General features: G+C 37.7%; 1 protein-coding gene across 2 annotated transcripts in view; it reads left to right on the forward strand.

The window, feature by feature from the left end:
- LOC129726804 (SPEG neighbor protein-like) overlaps positions 1-16,599 on the forward strand; it is a 224,920-nt gene that overhangs the window by 188,272 nt on the left and 20,049 nt on the right. The gene's annotated exons all lie outside the window — the stretch shown is intronic.

Below are 16,599 nucleotides of genomic sequence, written 5' to 3' on the forward strand. Positions count from 1 at the left end.
ACTGCTCGAAAGGTCTTAAATGACATTTCGCCCATGTACGGCATAAGGGAGAACTGTCATTTAAGACCTTTCGAGCATATTATTCTTCATTTAAAAATCGAAGAAAAACGATAATCATTTTTTTTAAATCACGTTTTGCTCAGAAAATTGCACTCTTTGAGCTGATTTATAAAAATCAGAAAACCGTGTAGAATTTAAGGACTCAATGGTTCGTAATGATTGGTTTTATGGAATGATAACACCCTGGTCTTTGAATTTGGGGAAAAGGGTGGTCTGACAAAATGTTGCAACCCATACGAAAAATTTGTAAGATCTATGTAAAAGAAGTGTGGTTCCTGTGGTTCTGTGGTTAGCGATGTCGGTCGGCTAGCTCTCCCACACGGTTGTGATATCGGGTTCGATTCCCGATCAGGTCGAGGAACTTTTTGAGCTGTAATTTTCTCGACTCAGCACTTGGGGCACGGTGTATCGTTGTACTTATCCTACAACATGCAAAATGTGCCGAAAACGATATCGATAACGAATTCTCTCAACTAATCTAGTTGATCGAGACCGCATTAGCCCCCAGGCTAGCGTGCGATATAGTTGTTTTCGTTTGTATTTAAAAGAAGAGGAATCAAAAATAAATATTTTGAGCTAAGCAAGTCTATTATTTGCAGGTAAGCAAGTATTAAAGAATACTAAATTAAATCATAAAATAAAAATGAGCAAAAAAACTTCAAAAAAATAAATAAAAAATTAAGAAAAAGAAAACAAAAAAACCTAAATTAATCCACCTAGTGTTCAGACTCAGCCTTTCTCATTCAAACTTATTATTTGTAAAAATAGATTTACATGAATGCTTAAATCCAATAAATGTTTATCCACTTTTTGGGTTCTAAAATAATGATGTTGTAATAGAAGTATAAAATATGAAATTTGACGTAATGTTAGTACTTAAGAAATAGCGAAATAAAAGCAATGACTCTTAATTTCGGACAATTTAATCACGAGCGATGCCGGGAACGTTCAGATAGTACGATACCACATTTAAATCATGTTGAGGCCATATATATTGATCGAAGCAGGTAAAGTGTTGAATAGTCTTTGAATTTCTTTTCTTTCTAAAACTTTTCAACAGCATATCAAATTGTTATGAAGTTTGTTATTTGTAAGTTTGAGAGATGACTCATTTGTATGACACTATTTATGTTCAAATAAATCGTGTAATACTTGAGATAATAGACTTTCGTTGTTTTACAAATTAAAACATAACGCTTGCTTAAGTTTGATTACAATCAAATGAAAAGGTAACGTATGGGGCAGTCAAACTTTGAAACCACGTGTTCAATCATAATGCATCAGTTAACCCTTAACTAGCCCGTTCATCTGATATCAATATTGTTCAAATCGGTTGTGTAGTTTCTAAGATAATGAAGTTTCGTGATTTTCGATACATTACAGACGAAGTTACAGTCCGATTACTGCAAAATTCAATAGGGCTCTGAGAAATATAAGTGAGTCCAAGTAAGTTGTCTTGGAATATGTTTCTTTTCATAGCTGGATTTCACATTTTTAAACATAACAGGCAAAGTAATAATCCGTTTGTAAAAAAAATCATTAGGGTCTTATGGGGCAACAAGACCTTTCATATGACACTAATTTTATAAAAATCGGGCCAGCCATCTCTGAGAAACATGAGTGAGATTAAATAGTCTCTAGAACACGTTTCTTTCCATAACTTCTGAACCACATGTTCAATCTTCATAAAATTCGAAAGTTAAGGGTTTTTAAGGTAGTCCGTTCATTTGAAACTAATTTTAATCAAATCAGATGTGTGGTTTCTGAGATATTGATGTTTCGTGATTTTTACACTTTGATACATAACCTCTAAACTAGAAATCAGATTACAATAAAATTAAATGGGGTCTTATAGGGCAACTAGACCTTTCATTTGCAATTGATTTCATTGAAATCTGTTCGGTCAGACCATCTCTGAGAATAGTGAGTGCGAAAAAAGGTGCACATACACACGTACACACCCACACACAAACATATACACCTATACATGCTTATATGCAGAAAATGCTCGATTCGTCTAACTAAGTCGAGTAGTATATGACATTCGGCCATTTGGATCACTTTTCTACCTTTTAATTAGCCAGTGATCGTTAGGAGGAAGTCAATATGTTTACTTTTATTGTGTGATTTCACATTTTCATGAACAACGGACAAAGTTACAATCCGATTGCAATGAAATTCAATAGCAACCCATGGGGCAACTAGACCTTTCATTTGACACTAATTTTGTGAAAATCGGTTCAGCCATCTCTGAGAAAAATGAGTGAGTTTAAACAACCTCAGGATAACTTTTCTTTACATAACTTTTGAACCATATGTTCAATCATTACGAAATTCAAAAGTTAAGGGTTCTGGAAACAGCCCGATCATTTGAAACAAATTTTATTAAAATCGGTTGTGTGGTTTCTGAGATTTTGATGTTGCGTGATTTTTACATTTTGATACATAACCTCTAAACTAAAAATCCGATTACAATGAAATTCAATAGCAACCTATGGCGCAACTAGACCATTCATTTACAATTAATTTTATGAAAATCGGTCCAGCCATCTCTGAGAAAAGTGAGTGAGAAAAAAAAGTTGCACATACATACACACACACACACATACACACATACATACATACATACAGAAAATGCTCAGTTCGTCGAAAGGGGTCGAGTGGTATATGACATTCGGCCATTGGGACCACTTTTATACTTTTGGTTTTTCCAGTGATTGCTATACCTTTCTAGGAGAAAGGCAAAAAATGAAAACGAGATCATGTTTAGAGTTAAGAGTAAACAAATCAATATACTCAGATCAAAATTTTTCTTTATGTTTGACTGCAATTATATTCATATATCCAACGAGGGTCCATCCACATTTCACGTGAACAGATTTTTAACAACCCCTTCCCCTTATTGGACTGCCTATAAAAATTAAAAAAAAATTGTATGGACCTTGGACAAAACACTGACCCTCCCCCAGAAAGCTATCCACGTGGAATGTGGATGGCCCCTCAGGTCTTTTTTATGCGGTTTTTACGCGGGTTGCTTTACTCCATTAATCACAAACGGTACAAGATATCGAACTCATTTCAGTCATGTTTTCCGTTTTATGCCACGAGTGATCATATACCAGTTTGAAAAAAATTACAATTTTTGGTTAATAAATACTCAAAATTTAAATTATTGCATTTTGGTCTCTAGGTTGACCATTATCATATTCAAACGAAGTTCAAATATTTTACGACGGTTTTCTTCGATTTTTCTGCAACTCAAGAAAGTCGTTTTTTACGCGTACCCATGAAAATTTAGAACGCATCCCCGCGTGAAAAACACCACAGTGTATAGTTTTTTTTGCAAAATATATGTTTTCTGGCTTTAGAGGGGATAGTCGAAAAAAAAACAAGTCTTATCTATTCAGACAGAGAGACAGACAGACAGACAGACAGACAGACAGACAGACAGACAGTCCAAGTCCAAGTCCAAGTCCAAGTCCAAGTCCAAGTCCAAGTCCAAGTCCAAGTCCAAGTCCAAGTCCAAGTCCAAGTCCAAGTCCAAGTCCAAGTCCAAGTCCAAGTCCAAGTCCAAGTCCAAGTCCAAGTCCAAGTCCAAGTCCAAGTCCAAGTCCAAGTCCAAGTCCAAGTCCAAGTCCAAGTCCAAGTCCAAGTCCAAGTCCAAGTCCAAGTCCAAGTCCAAGTCCAAATGAACAGGTCGAACTCCAGGTTGAATTCCAGGTCAAATGTCAGGTCAAGTTTCAGGTCAAAGGCCATAGGTAAGGGCTAAGTCCAGATCAAATTCCCGGTAAAGTTTCAGGTCAAAGTCCAAGCTAAATTCCAGGTCAATGTCGAAGTCAAAGTCCAGGTCATAATTGAAGTCTAAGTTCAGAGCAAATTCCAGGTCAGAATCAAGGTCAAAAGTCAAAGTTAAATTCCAGGTCAAAGGTGAAATCAAAGTCTAGCTCAAAGTCCAGGTTCAGATTATAGTCCAGGTTAAAGTCCTGGTCAAAGTCCAGGTCATAGTTGAGGTTAAAGTTCAAGGCAAATTCCTGGTCAAAATCTAGGTCACAGTCCGGGACAAAGTCTAGATCAAATTCCATGTTAAAGTCTAAGTCTAAATCCAGGGCAAATTTCAGGTAAATGTCCACGGTAAATTTCAGATCAAATTCCAGGTCAAAATTCAGGTCAAAGTAAAAGTCGAATTGCAGGTCGAAGTTGAGGTCAAAGTCCAGGTCAAATTTAAGATTAAAGTCCACGTCAAAGTAAAGGAGTCCAAAAGTTGAAGAAACCTGGAATCCGATAGTTCAGAAACCCAAGATCCAAGAATTGTAGAAAAAAGTGACATAAACCCACTAAGTCTTTTCTCAAATTCTAAGCAATAGTCCTAAATTTTGCAAGCCTTATAACTAGTTTATTACAAAGCATTGATATAAAATAACGTTTAGAATTTTTTTATGCATTCTAACCTTGATGTTCGTAACGACTTCCGTGTACAGCTCAAGCCAAAAAAAAAGCACAACGTTATGTTTTCGATTAGGGCCTACGCATATTTTGGCCTCACCAAACAAACTGCTCACAATTAACGCTGTGCAATTTAGTAATCATTTGCTTGCGATTATAGCGGAAATACTTCTTTCCAGATTAACGCTCTTTCTAATTGCTTCGGTAGCGGGCGTCTGTTTTGGTAGCTAGCGTGATGTTTCGACGCAAAAGAAAAAATAATAATGCGAACATTCATGGCTGTAATCAAGTTTATTTCCTTGTTGACAGTAATCACAGTTTCTCCCAATGTTATCCAATCCCGTACCACCAACCATACGTTATCGTTCAACGCGAATATGTTCGGGATACGATTTTCAGCAAACGCGTGCATTCTTCGTTACCATGCTCTAATTAACGAATGGTCTGGTTTGGGGGGAATCTTTCGCTCCAGCTAACATATCTCTTTCAAAAAGTTAAAGAACGTAAAGCTTTCGAACCGTTTCGTTGTGGTAACTTCAGCACGCAGTTAAAATGAATTTACATTCTTCTCGAGAGCAGCCGAGCTTCAAGCAAAACTTTTTGCGCGGAATAAAATGTTCACCGCACCAGTCTTATGATGGATATTAATAACAAAGATGCAAAGGCGCCAGGGCGAAGAGCGCTCTCTTCCCTTTGTTCGGCAGGGTGTCGAAAACACCGCAAGCTTTTCTAGATTTAAAGAAAAATGTACAAAGTTTTCTTTGGCTCAACCCCCCCGTTCGGTCGGTTGGCGGACTTTGTTTTCCCTTCCTTTTATTTTTGCATCAAAGCATAAAACCCCGATTCCACCTGGGCCAGAGGATGTTTGCGAAGAAAGGTACTGCTGCAGTCGCAATGGTGGAAGCACTTTCCACCGTAAATTTGGAAAATTTGTTTTCTCGAGATTCATTTCGACCGTGCGGCCTCCGAATGTTTTATGCGCTGTAGAGAGTACGGGGTAACAATGGAACTGTGGTTGCTACCAAAAGGGTATTTGAGTATAATTTAAAATGTTTGTTTACTTCATTCTGGAAGCATTTCAACCGCATGAAAAAATTCTCTGACTAGCAATCAATCTGAGAAACTCTTCTCATGGTGTTTGTCTTTCTCTCAAGCTTCATGCTCCCCTAGCATACATATTTCATGCCGTACCTCTTAGGTAAACCGTCTCGTAAGATAAAGAAAAATAAAATAAAAACAAAAGGCCGGCTGCTGGCCACTTCAACGTTGCTTGCGTGCCTACTTAACAAGGCTTTCAAATCTGGAAAGTTGAATTACTTTAGGAAATGCGAGGCAAAAAAATAAACATAAAAGATTATTCGGACAAATGTAAAGGCCAAGTAGCACGTAAACCTGACGGAAAATGTCCATCGCGTGGTTACAGTTGTTTCGGAATGTTACCGCTGTACAAATTCTTAGTACCGTGAGTTTATTGCTGATAAAGTTTTGTTGCTGGAAAGTTGGCAACAAAAACGACTCTTATTTCGTTTTGAAATTTGATGCGGATGCTTATATAACACTTGAACAGATGAAATCTTCATGAAACAAATATTAATTCTTGGCACAGAAAAAGGCTGTCATGCACAGTTTGTTCCTACTTGAAGGGAGAACTCAATATAGCAATTCTGTTGAATCACTTCCATTGATTATCAGTGCTCAATCGGGCCCCATCAGAAGTTGAACAGTCTCCGGGAACCTTTTAACAATTCGACACTTTTATACCTTTTTAGCTGCAAAGAAAATTCTTTGTTCGTTTCTTCTATGATGAACAAAGAAATTGCTGCTAAACTCTTATTTGTATAGCCCTTTTTTCTGGAACAAAGCAGTTCACAAGAGCAAAATGCACCTCACTTCGCTGCCAACGATGAAAAGATCATATTATGGGAGGGTGATTCGAATTCGATTTGTTAATGTGGTTATAAAGGTGATTTAAATTTTGTTGCAGTGCTTTTTCGATTTTACCTCGGTAAAAATAATTCACCGTGAACTCGGTGAAACCGTGAATCTGGTGAAATAATATAAAATTGTGTCCAAAAAAAAGACACAATTTAAAATAAGGATATGATGTGTAAAATAATTAATTTCAATAGTTCAATAGAATATAAGTTCAAAACTCAAACGAATAAACGAAAGAGTAAGTTTATAATATGTTTCTCCATAGCAATTTTGCAAACTTTATCAAGGCAATTATGCATGCAATATTAATTTGATTTTATTCTGCCTATTCTAGCAGAGTTAGAGCTCTGAGTAAATTTCCTTTCTCAATTGCCCGAATAATACGTAGCTTTTGCTACAAAGACAATTGAATACGGTTTTTACGATTCATTTTTCCCAATATTGAGACACAAATAATTTGTAACAGATATGATACTTGGTTGCCCTATCTCGAAAAATGAGTAAATAAATTGAGTTCGTAAAGCTTTACACATGCAATAAGGACACAAGGCACGTATGAAAATTTTGTTCTCAATGCACTTTCTACAACTGAAACTCTATTATTCTTGATTTGTAATTCATTCGATGAAAGCTTGAAAAAAAACTAGCGTGAATTTGGCGAGTAGTGATAAAAATAATGTTGATAAAATCATTTTATATGTTTTGTACGCATTTTATATGTTTTGTACGAAATTGTATATTATGCAATAAATAAAGTATATTACATAATATTTTTTTATATAAAAATAGTTCTGCACACATTCCTAACCTACTTTAATCTAGTTTACATTCTAACAATAGACAAACCATTACCGGCTTATTAGGGCTTCATTAAAACATATTTGCACTCTCATTCGTCTATTCAACTATGCTTTCAAACACTCACTAACTCTAACCTAACATTACAGTTACAAAATAAATCAAATTTTTTTTAACCACAGTTCAAAAAAAAAAATCCCAAAACATTTTCTGAGAGTTTTCCGATTATTCCATCTCGCATCTCTTATCGATTTTTTTGAAAAACAAAATAAACTATCATTTGCTTCCTCGAAATGCACCAAGCTAATGTATACATTTTTAGTCATAAAATTTCGCAGTTTTGCTGATTTTTTACGTTTATTATCCATTGAAGTTAATCTTTTCGCAAAATATTTTTAACCCATTTTATAATTTCATATGATATATTATATTTACGAATTCCACGTAAACTTTGATCAGAAGCACCACAAATTTCCCAGTCAGTACTGGTTATATCACCAATTTTATATTCGACTAATTGTTTCTCAGCTACGATGTGAGAAAAGCGTTGCTAAATTGCACATATCTTTGCAAATTACGCCACGAAGAGAGTTAAGATTTTTAAGACAATTTCACTTGTCTAACCTGTTTCTTAGGTCCAGCCATCCTCAAACTATAGAACGTGCCAAGTTTTGTAGTTTTATGATTCAAAAAACTTCGTTCAAATATTTTCGACAAGTTAACCAAAAAAATATATATACACATTCACAGTACTCAGAGTTAGTTCCTCCAATTACAACTCCACTCCCACTGCTATTCCTATTTCCATGCCAATCATCATTCTACTCCCACTGCCCCTTTCACTACCTCTTTCACTCGTACTTCAGTTTCTACTTACGTTCCAACTCCCACTCCACTACCATTCCCAATGCTACTGACACTCCTACTGTCAGTCCCAATGCCGCTTCCACTTCCACCCCCGCTGCAACTTCTACTTCCATTCCAATCATCACTCGACTCCCACTCCCACTACCACTCCCACTTTCGCTATAACTTTTGCTCTCGCTTCCACTCCCACTTCCACTTTCATTGCCACTCTCCCTTCCACTTCCACTTTCACTCCCGTTTCCACTTTCACTCCCACTTTCACTTCCACTTCCACTCCCACTTCCACTTCCACTTTCACTCCCACGCCCACTTCCCCCCCACTACCACTCTCACATCAACTCCCACTTCCACTTCCACCTTCACTTCCACTTCCACTTCCACTCTCACTACCACTCTGACTACCACTCCCACTACCACTCCCACTCCCACTACCACTCCCACTACCACTCCCACAACCACCCTCACTGCCATTCCCACTTCCACTCCTAATTCCACTGCTACTGCCAATTCCACTCCCACTTACATTCCTGATTCCTCTCCCACTTCCCCCTTTCACTCGTACTTCAATTTCTACTTGCGTTCCAACTCCCACTCCGCTATCATTCCCAATACTCACACCTACTGTCAGTCCCAATGCCGCTTCCACTTCCACCCCCGCTGCAACTTCTACTTCCGTTCCAATCATCACTCGACTCCCACTCCCACTACCACTCCCACTTTCGTTATCACTTTTGCTCTCACTTCCACTCTCATTTCCACTCTCATTTCCCCTCCCACTACCACTCTCACATCAACTCTCACTTCCACTCCCACCTTCCCTCCCACTTCCACTTCCACTCTCACAACCACTCCCACTACCACTCCCACTACCACTCCCACAGCCACCCTCACTGCCATTCCCACTTCCACTCCTAATTCCGCTGCTACTGCCAATTCCACTCCCACTTACACTCCTGCTTCCACCCCCACTTCCACTTGCACTCCTAATTCCGCCGCTTCTCCCAATTCAACTCTCACTTTCACTCCCACTTCCGTTCCCACACCCACTTCCACTTCCACTCCTACTTCCACTTCCACTTCTACTTCCATTATCCTTCCACTGCCACTTCCATCGCCAATTTCAACTTTCACTCCTCCCCCACTTCTACTCCCACTACCACTCCCACTCCCACTATCACTCCTTCTTACACTCCAACTGCTACTTCTACTTCCTTTTCAACAATTACTTCACTCCACTCTCATTCCTACTGTAACCGTCAATGCCACTTCCACTACCAAATCCATTGCCGCTCCCACCTCCACTGCAGTTCCTACTTCTATCTCTTACTTCTATCTCAACCACCACTCTACTTCCACTGTCACTATAAAAACAATAATCTATATGACATAGAGTATTTGATCCATTATTCATCTCATTAAACCGATATTCACGAAGAGTGCACGGATTAAACACAAAATATTCACGGAATAATTGGACAAATGAACAAAATACGCTTACATTCTCTTATGGAATCACCCAGCATTGTATATTTAGTAAACTTAGCTAGATTTAGGCTAAATTTTGAAAAACAAATCAGTTTTCACAACGCATCCATATACAACTCAAAACTTGAATAACTGCTCAATTATTCATCTCTCCGATGCCCCCAAATTCATCACACTGTCAATGAACAACATTATCATGAATGAACGTAAACGCAAACCGTCGTAGTAGGTTACATAGGTATCCTCTGTAGTTGTTTACGTGCAAAATTGGTAACCTAGGTAACCACTGCAGTGCTGTCGATTTATGTCAATTACGTCGGTATAACTCAACATTATCAAAATGATTTTTTCGTATTAACCGAAACTGATTTGGCAACTTTTGCTTTTCTACAACGCAGTGAAAACAGATGAAAATACATACAGTTGAAATTTAGGATTTGTAAAAAATTCATCTCATACATTTCTGATAATTCAAGTTTGTTTTTTGGAAATTAGAGGTGAACATTTCAAAGATGAAAGTATTCTTAGTGTAGGGAGTGTTTTTGTTTAGTGATTAAAATAAAAAGTGGTCCGCTAGTGATGAAATAAACCTTGGTTGGCAGCTGAGCGATTCCCGTTGCAGCCGTGTAGAACCATGCGTAGATTGTTTTCTGAAGTAGGTTATTGAAATAAATGAGTCGAGTGCAGATGCCCGATTATCATATCGAATTTTGAGCTTTTAGGTGAGTGTTTGAAGATTCTACTTTATGAGAAATTCAAAGGGAACTTTTAAAAGAATCCAGAGATAAATAATGGAACAGTTCTCCTATGAATCTTTGTTCCGTCTTAGTTTGTGTTAGTTAGAGAATGTTGCATTTCTTCAACTCCCCTCACCCTGTAATTTTTCTCAGTATATTTTATTTTTTTTCTCATATTCTAAATTTTTGATAAATGGCTAGACAGCACTACTGACCTCTGACCTCTTCGAAGAAAAGTCAAATCATTTTAAGTGTCCGTTTCCTGGAATAGGGGCGGCTCATGATAGTGTCTGACCCGGAACGAGCGGCTGTAATAAGAAACCTAAGTCGGTAGTGAGGCAACCTACCAACATAATTATACTACGTACAATATTTATTTATTTTTCGTCAAGCAAATGTAGACTACAGTTATAATAATACAATGTTTTCTTATATTCTATACATTATTTCCAGTAGTTAGTCGTTTTTTGATTTGATTTCTGCCCATAGTGATGTCGATATTTTCGCAGTGCTGATTATAGTGACGCATCATACGATTTATTGGGCCATTTTTTGAGTAGTTAGTTCTGTGAGAGTTTTCCGAAAATATTTTACGATTTCTTAATTGACGACTGGGTGCATAAAAATTTAGTTGCGATAATAATTTAGAAGATTGCACGCGTTGAGAAATAATGTCATTGATAAAATAAAGCATTGAAAGTTCGCGGCGTTCTTTAAGTGCTTGTATGTCTATAAGCATGTAGCGTGCTTCATATGATGGTAAGGAAAATGCTGTCCAATTTAGTTTACGAAGCGCGTACAAAAGAAATTGTTTTTGGACAGATTCAATGCGTTCTTCATGTGTTACAATATAGGGATTCCATACAATGCTACAGTATTCCAGAATTGGTCGGACGTATGTAATATATAATAGTTTGATTGTATATGGGTCTTGAAAATTGTGGCAGAAGCGTTTTATAAAGCCCAGCATACTATTTGCTTTGTTGATAATTGTATTATAATCAGAGCTGCGGAAAGTCAATATCATACTACTGACATTACGCCAAATTGATGCAACACCAGAATCAGCCAACTACGATGCATGGTTCATTACAAAAAAGTTTGCGATGTTACAATGATTCTCTTAGCGTCAACTCTCACTCTCATTTTTTTCTTGCTATCTTTCTCGATCATTCGGGTATGGCTGTACTGAGATTGAGCCAGCAGAAATATCAAGTTCATTTTGACAGCATGATGTTATGAGGATAGCAAACATAAAATCAATGATTTTTCTTCAGTTGATATGTATGATATTAATATATGGTCGGCATGCGATCAGACCGAACTAAGCGCCGTTTTCTCAGATTGAGTTATTGACACCCAGTGGATATGAGAAGTAATAATCTATCTATTATGAAGTAACGAAATCGTTTGAGCATTTGATAACGATATTATAACAAAAATTCTCTGTAACAGCTTGTACACAGCAATTGCGGCGGTAAATGTTTTTCGACGCTTGGTTCGGTTTGGCTGCACGCCGACTAAAAGCATTGTCAATAAACAACTATTACTTCGTTTTGTAACTGAGCGTATTCTAGTTTGGTACATTTTGAATCTGTATGATCATTCATTTTTATTCTCAGTAGAAAATATGCTTCTTCATAACACCAATTGTAATAAAAAGAATTCCATTAATATTTTTCAAATGATCTCATATCTGAAAAATAATATTGCATTTTTATTTGTTTTTTTGACAGCATGAGTTTATTAATTTGATTCTTGAATATTGTGCTTGTTGTAGGTTAAACTAAAGACAGTGTTAGTTCGCGGCAAAAAATGAATCGCGGGTGGCAAAACAGAAAACTTTTAAATATGTATGGGTATGTATATTTATATACAGATCCTGTTAAATGTTGGCACGGTTCAACTTTGAAACTGTTCAATTTTGGTTCGGAACGGTTTTGCTTTTCTCCTAGTTTTCATTCATATTTTCTTTTAACGAAGAGGATGGCCGGAGTTAATCGACTGGTTTCGGATATATGACCGGAATATGTTTCAGTAACATGGTAACGATGATCAAAGCTGTGCTTAGAAGTGCTTAAAATCCTACCATGCCTCTCATTGAAAAATGTAAAAATGCGGACCTGTTCCGGTTGTGTTCCGAATACTCGGAGTTGTTGTGCCAGCCCATCAAGCGACACCTATAACCACTGGTTTGAAATTATAAACCTAGTTCATTGGTTGCCATATCTTGAGTTGGGATCGTCACAGACCGCAAAGCAGATCAATTTTAAAAAATCCTGATAGCAACAAACTTCAAGCTAGCACTGACATAATCACGCTACTGAAACGATTTTTGATATTCCAAAAATCACCTTGATTTGCATTGCACTGATATTTCCGAGTGAACTCTGTATATTCACGACGATTGACAATGAGAAGCCGAAAATGGCAACAAAAGAGACAAGATATTGAATCACTTGTCGGAACCTCACGCTTACAGTGATGGTTGCTGGCTATTTATGAGAGAAAGAAACGAGTGCGATGATATTTTCTCTCTCGTCATAGTCAGCATGTTGCTTGGATTAATCGCAGCTCTGATTATAATGTTCTATGAATGTAAGTTTGGAGTCTAAGATTACGCCTAGGTCCCCTACGATTTTGCATTTTTCTACTGGTTGGTTTCCTATGAAAATGTTTGTAGGTGGTGTTACTGTTTATCTGCTAAATGCTATCGAATTACATTTTTTGATGTTGAGTTGCAATAGACTTTTGTTGCACCAAGTGTAGAATACATTAATTTCATTCTGGAAAATTTCGAAGTCTTCTACATTCATTATTTCTATAAAGAGCTTCATGTCATCAGCATATATAAGCACACGTATTGATTTGAGAAGAAAGGAAATGTCATTCACGTATAATATAAAAAGAAGAGGGCCCAGGTGAGAACCTTGAGGAACCCCGGAAGTTACTTCTATTGGGTTTGAAAAGGAATTTTGAAAGCGGACTATTTGTGTTCTCTTTGTTAAGTATGACTGCAGCCATTCCAAAAATTTTGTTCCCATTCCGTATTTTCGAGCTTGAAGAGAAATAAGGTATGTCGATTCTGTCAAATGCCTTGCTAAAGTCCGTATAAAGTGCTTCTACGTGGTTGCCGTTGTCCATTACAGTCAAAGTGAAATTTATGAATTCCAAAAGATATGTGGTAGTTGATCGGCCTTTATAAAAGCCGTGCTGTTGAGTTGTGATTTGGTTTTTTACTTGCTGAAAGATTTTTTCATTAATTATTGATCCAAATAATTTTGGAATGCATGAAATAGTGGCAATTTCACGATAATTACGAATGTCTGATTCAGCGCCAGATTTGAAAATCGGCACTAAGTATGAGGTTTTCCAGAGTTCTGGAAAAATTCCTTTCTTCAGAGACATATTAAAGAGGTGTAGTAAATGTGTAGATAGTTCTTCTGCCAAGTTTTTGAGAAAAATTGGAGCTATTCTGTCAGGTCCAGGACCTTTCGTAGCGTCTAAGTTTTTAGGTGCGTTCTGAATTTCCAATTCAGATATTTGATTGACAGATAAAGAATTCGAAAATTCAGGAAAATACGAGAAATATTCGCGGTCGCGGTCTGTTTCTTCAAATTTGGTGTATATTTCTTGAAAAAAAGTGGCAAAAAGACTACATATTTCATTACTAGTGTGTCCTACATTACTGTCAAGATGCATTCGTGATGGAAAGTTGTTGCTTTTTAGTTTGGTTTTTACGTAATTGAAAAAGTTCTTAGGGCAGGACTTGATTTGATGTTCGACTTTACGGTTATGCTCTTCATGCGCAATTTTATAGGCTGCGTCAAGTTGACGGCAAATTTCTTGGTAATTTTGAAGATTTTTGCTATTGTTGTCTTTTTTGTATATTTTATGTGCTTTTTGTTTTCTATTTTTTAGGTTCTTCAATTGTGGATTGAACCACACTGGATATTTGTTGGTGTTCGTTCGTCTTCTTCTTCTTAGTGGTACATTTTCTGATATAATTTAATTAATTATTTCATAAAATTTTAATACTTCTTCGTTGACATTTCCTTCTTTACAAATAATACTACGCCAATTTATTATGCGTAGTCTACGTTTGACTTGTTCGAAGTCAGTTTTGTGGTATTCCGGTACATCCTCGTACTCGCAGTCGCTAGGGTACGAACTGTTATTAATTACTATTGAATATTCAATTGCTGTGTGAAATGCTTCATTTTTCCAGATGGGAGTCAATGATGCATCTACACAGAAGACTTCAGTGCAGTTTGTGAATAATAGGTCTAAATATGCATTTTGTTTGTTTTTGACATGATTGATTTAATATAGACCGAGTACTGAGGATTTGCCAAAAAGATACTGCAGTGTTTCGTTTTCGCCTACGACTGGGAGTAAGATAGATTCATTTTCAATGTCTACGATAAAGCCTGCATTACGTTGGTTGAAGTCGCCATAGACATGCAGTTTTACTTCTGGTTTCATGTTAGACATAATAGATTCTAGAGTTTTGAAAAATAATTCATATGAATGTTTATGAGCATGTTCCGGTGGAAAGTAGACGGAACAGAAGATATGTTCTTCGCCAGCAATAAATGCTTTGGCCCATACGTGTTCAAATTCTTTATATTTGTCGGATATTATTTCTTCAGAAGTAAAGTCTACATTAATGTCAATGAGGACTCTACTGCCTGACTTTTTTTACTGGTAGACAAATTCCGATCGTGCCGGAACACATTATAATTGTTTCCAAATACTTCTTCGCTTCTTACGCTTTCGTCCCAGCTAGTTTCAGTTCCTAGAATTACTTTGAATGATAATAGATTTTGATTAATTTCCTTCATTTTGGCTGGACTTTACATGCGGTTGAAATCCTGGCAGTATACCAGTATTTCAGTCACATTCTGTTGCTCGTTCGAAGAAGTTTTTGGAAAAATAGTTTGACTTAAAATAGTATTTTCTTCCTCGAGAGAGGGTGTCGTTTTAGCATTCTGTTCGGAAAACTGTAACTCGGTACACTTGGCATGGCAACGCAAAACGAGTGGAAACTCGGCACATTTTGTAAGCAGAGACAGGGTGCTGCTCGAGCAGCTAGAGCTCTCTGTATTGACCAGTGTTATCAACGGTCCCTATCGACCAACATCCGGAAGTTGCATAACCCACAGCTTTACGACAAACACGCGCGCCTGCTTAACAAGACATCGCCTTCTACGGAGGAACTTAGAGCTTCCGGTGCTCGCCACGATACAATCACGCGCGACTGAAGTAAATTGACGTCGCTAAAAACTAAGCGCATTCGCTGAAAACAACACTGTCGGAAGAGTTAGGGTTGGTTGAAACTCTCTCGAGGACTGTTGGATATACCGTGAAAACAGCCGTCAACAGCGTAGCGAAGAACGTCCTGGGGTATGTTGCACGAAACCGGCAGAATAAGTAGCTCGACGATGAATATCGGAAGGTTTTAAATGAGAAAAACGCTGCACGGATATTTATGTTGCGTCGAGCTACCCGCCAAAACGTGGAAGCGATACAGATAGAAAATGCTTTTTGCCGCAAGCCGAAATGAGCCGAGATAAATAAGATAGTATTCTGGAGAACGATCGTGAGGTGACCGAAAGGCGGAAGCAGCATTTCGATGAATACTTGGATGACGTACAGCAAGCAATGCAGCAGATGCTGGAGATGTGCCACTCCCTACGATAGGCGAAGAGCATGCCATCAAGCGGCTGAAGAACTAAAATGCTGTCGGAGTGGAGCTTATCAAGACGAGCTCGGATTAATTTACCGAGTGGAGGAGTGGAAGGAGGGGTTATATGCCCTATCTACAAAAAAAGAAAACAAACTGGACTGTGAGAACTATCGAGAGCTACCAAAGTGTTTTCCAAAGTCATTTTCCAACGCCTGTCGCCACTAGTAAATAGATTCATGGAAAGTTTTTAAGCTGGCTTCAGGAAAGGCCGATGAACAACGGACCAGATCTTCACTTTGCGACAGATACTGTAAGCCGGGGTGAGATTGTGCCATTACTTACTTTTACTTTACTTTTATGGCGACAGATCATTAAGATCCTATGCCGAATCCAGAATACGTCTCCACAAAACTCGGTCTTGGGCTGCTACTCTCCAGTCTCCCCTTACACCCGCTGCTCTGGCATCCTCGTCGACAGCACACATCCAGCGCGTGCACGGTCTGCCTCGAAGTCGTCAGCCTCTATCCGGTTCTCTACTAAATATTATCTTTGCCAGTCGCTCATCCGCCATCCGTGCTACATGGC

The sequence above is a fragment of the Wyeomyia smithii genome, chromosome 3 (genome assembly GCF_029784165.1).
Source record: "Wyeomyia smithii strain HCP4-BCI-WySm-NY-G18 chromosome 3, ASM2978416v1, whole genome shotgun sequence".
Classification (NCBI taxonomy): domain Eukaryota; kingdom Metazoa; phylum Arthropoda; class Insecta; order Diptera; family Culicidae; genus Wyeomyia; species Wyeomyia smithii.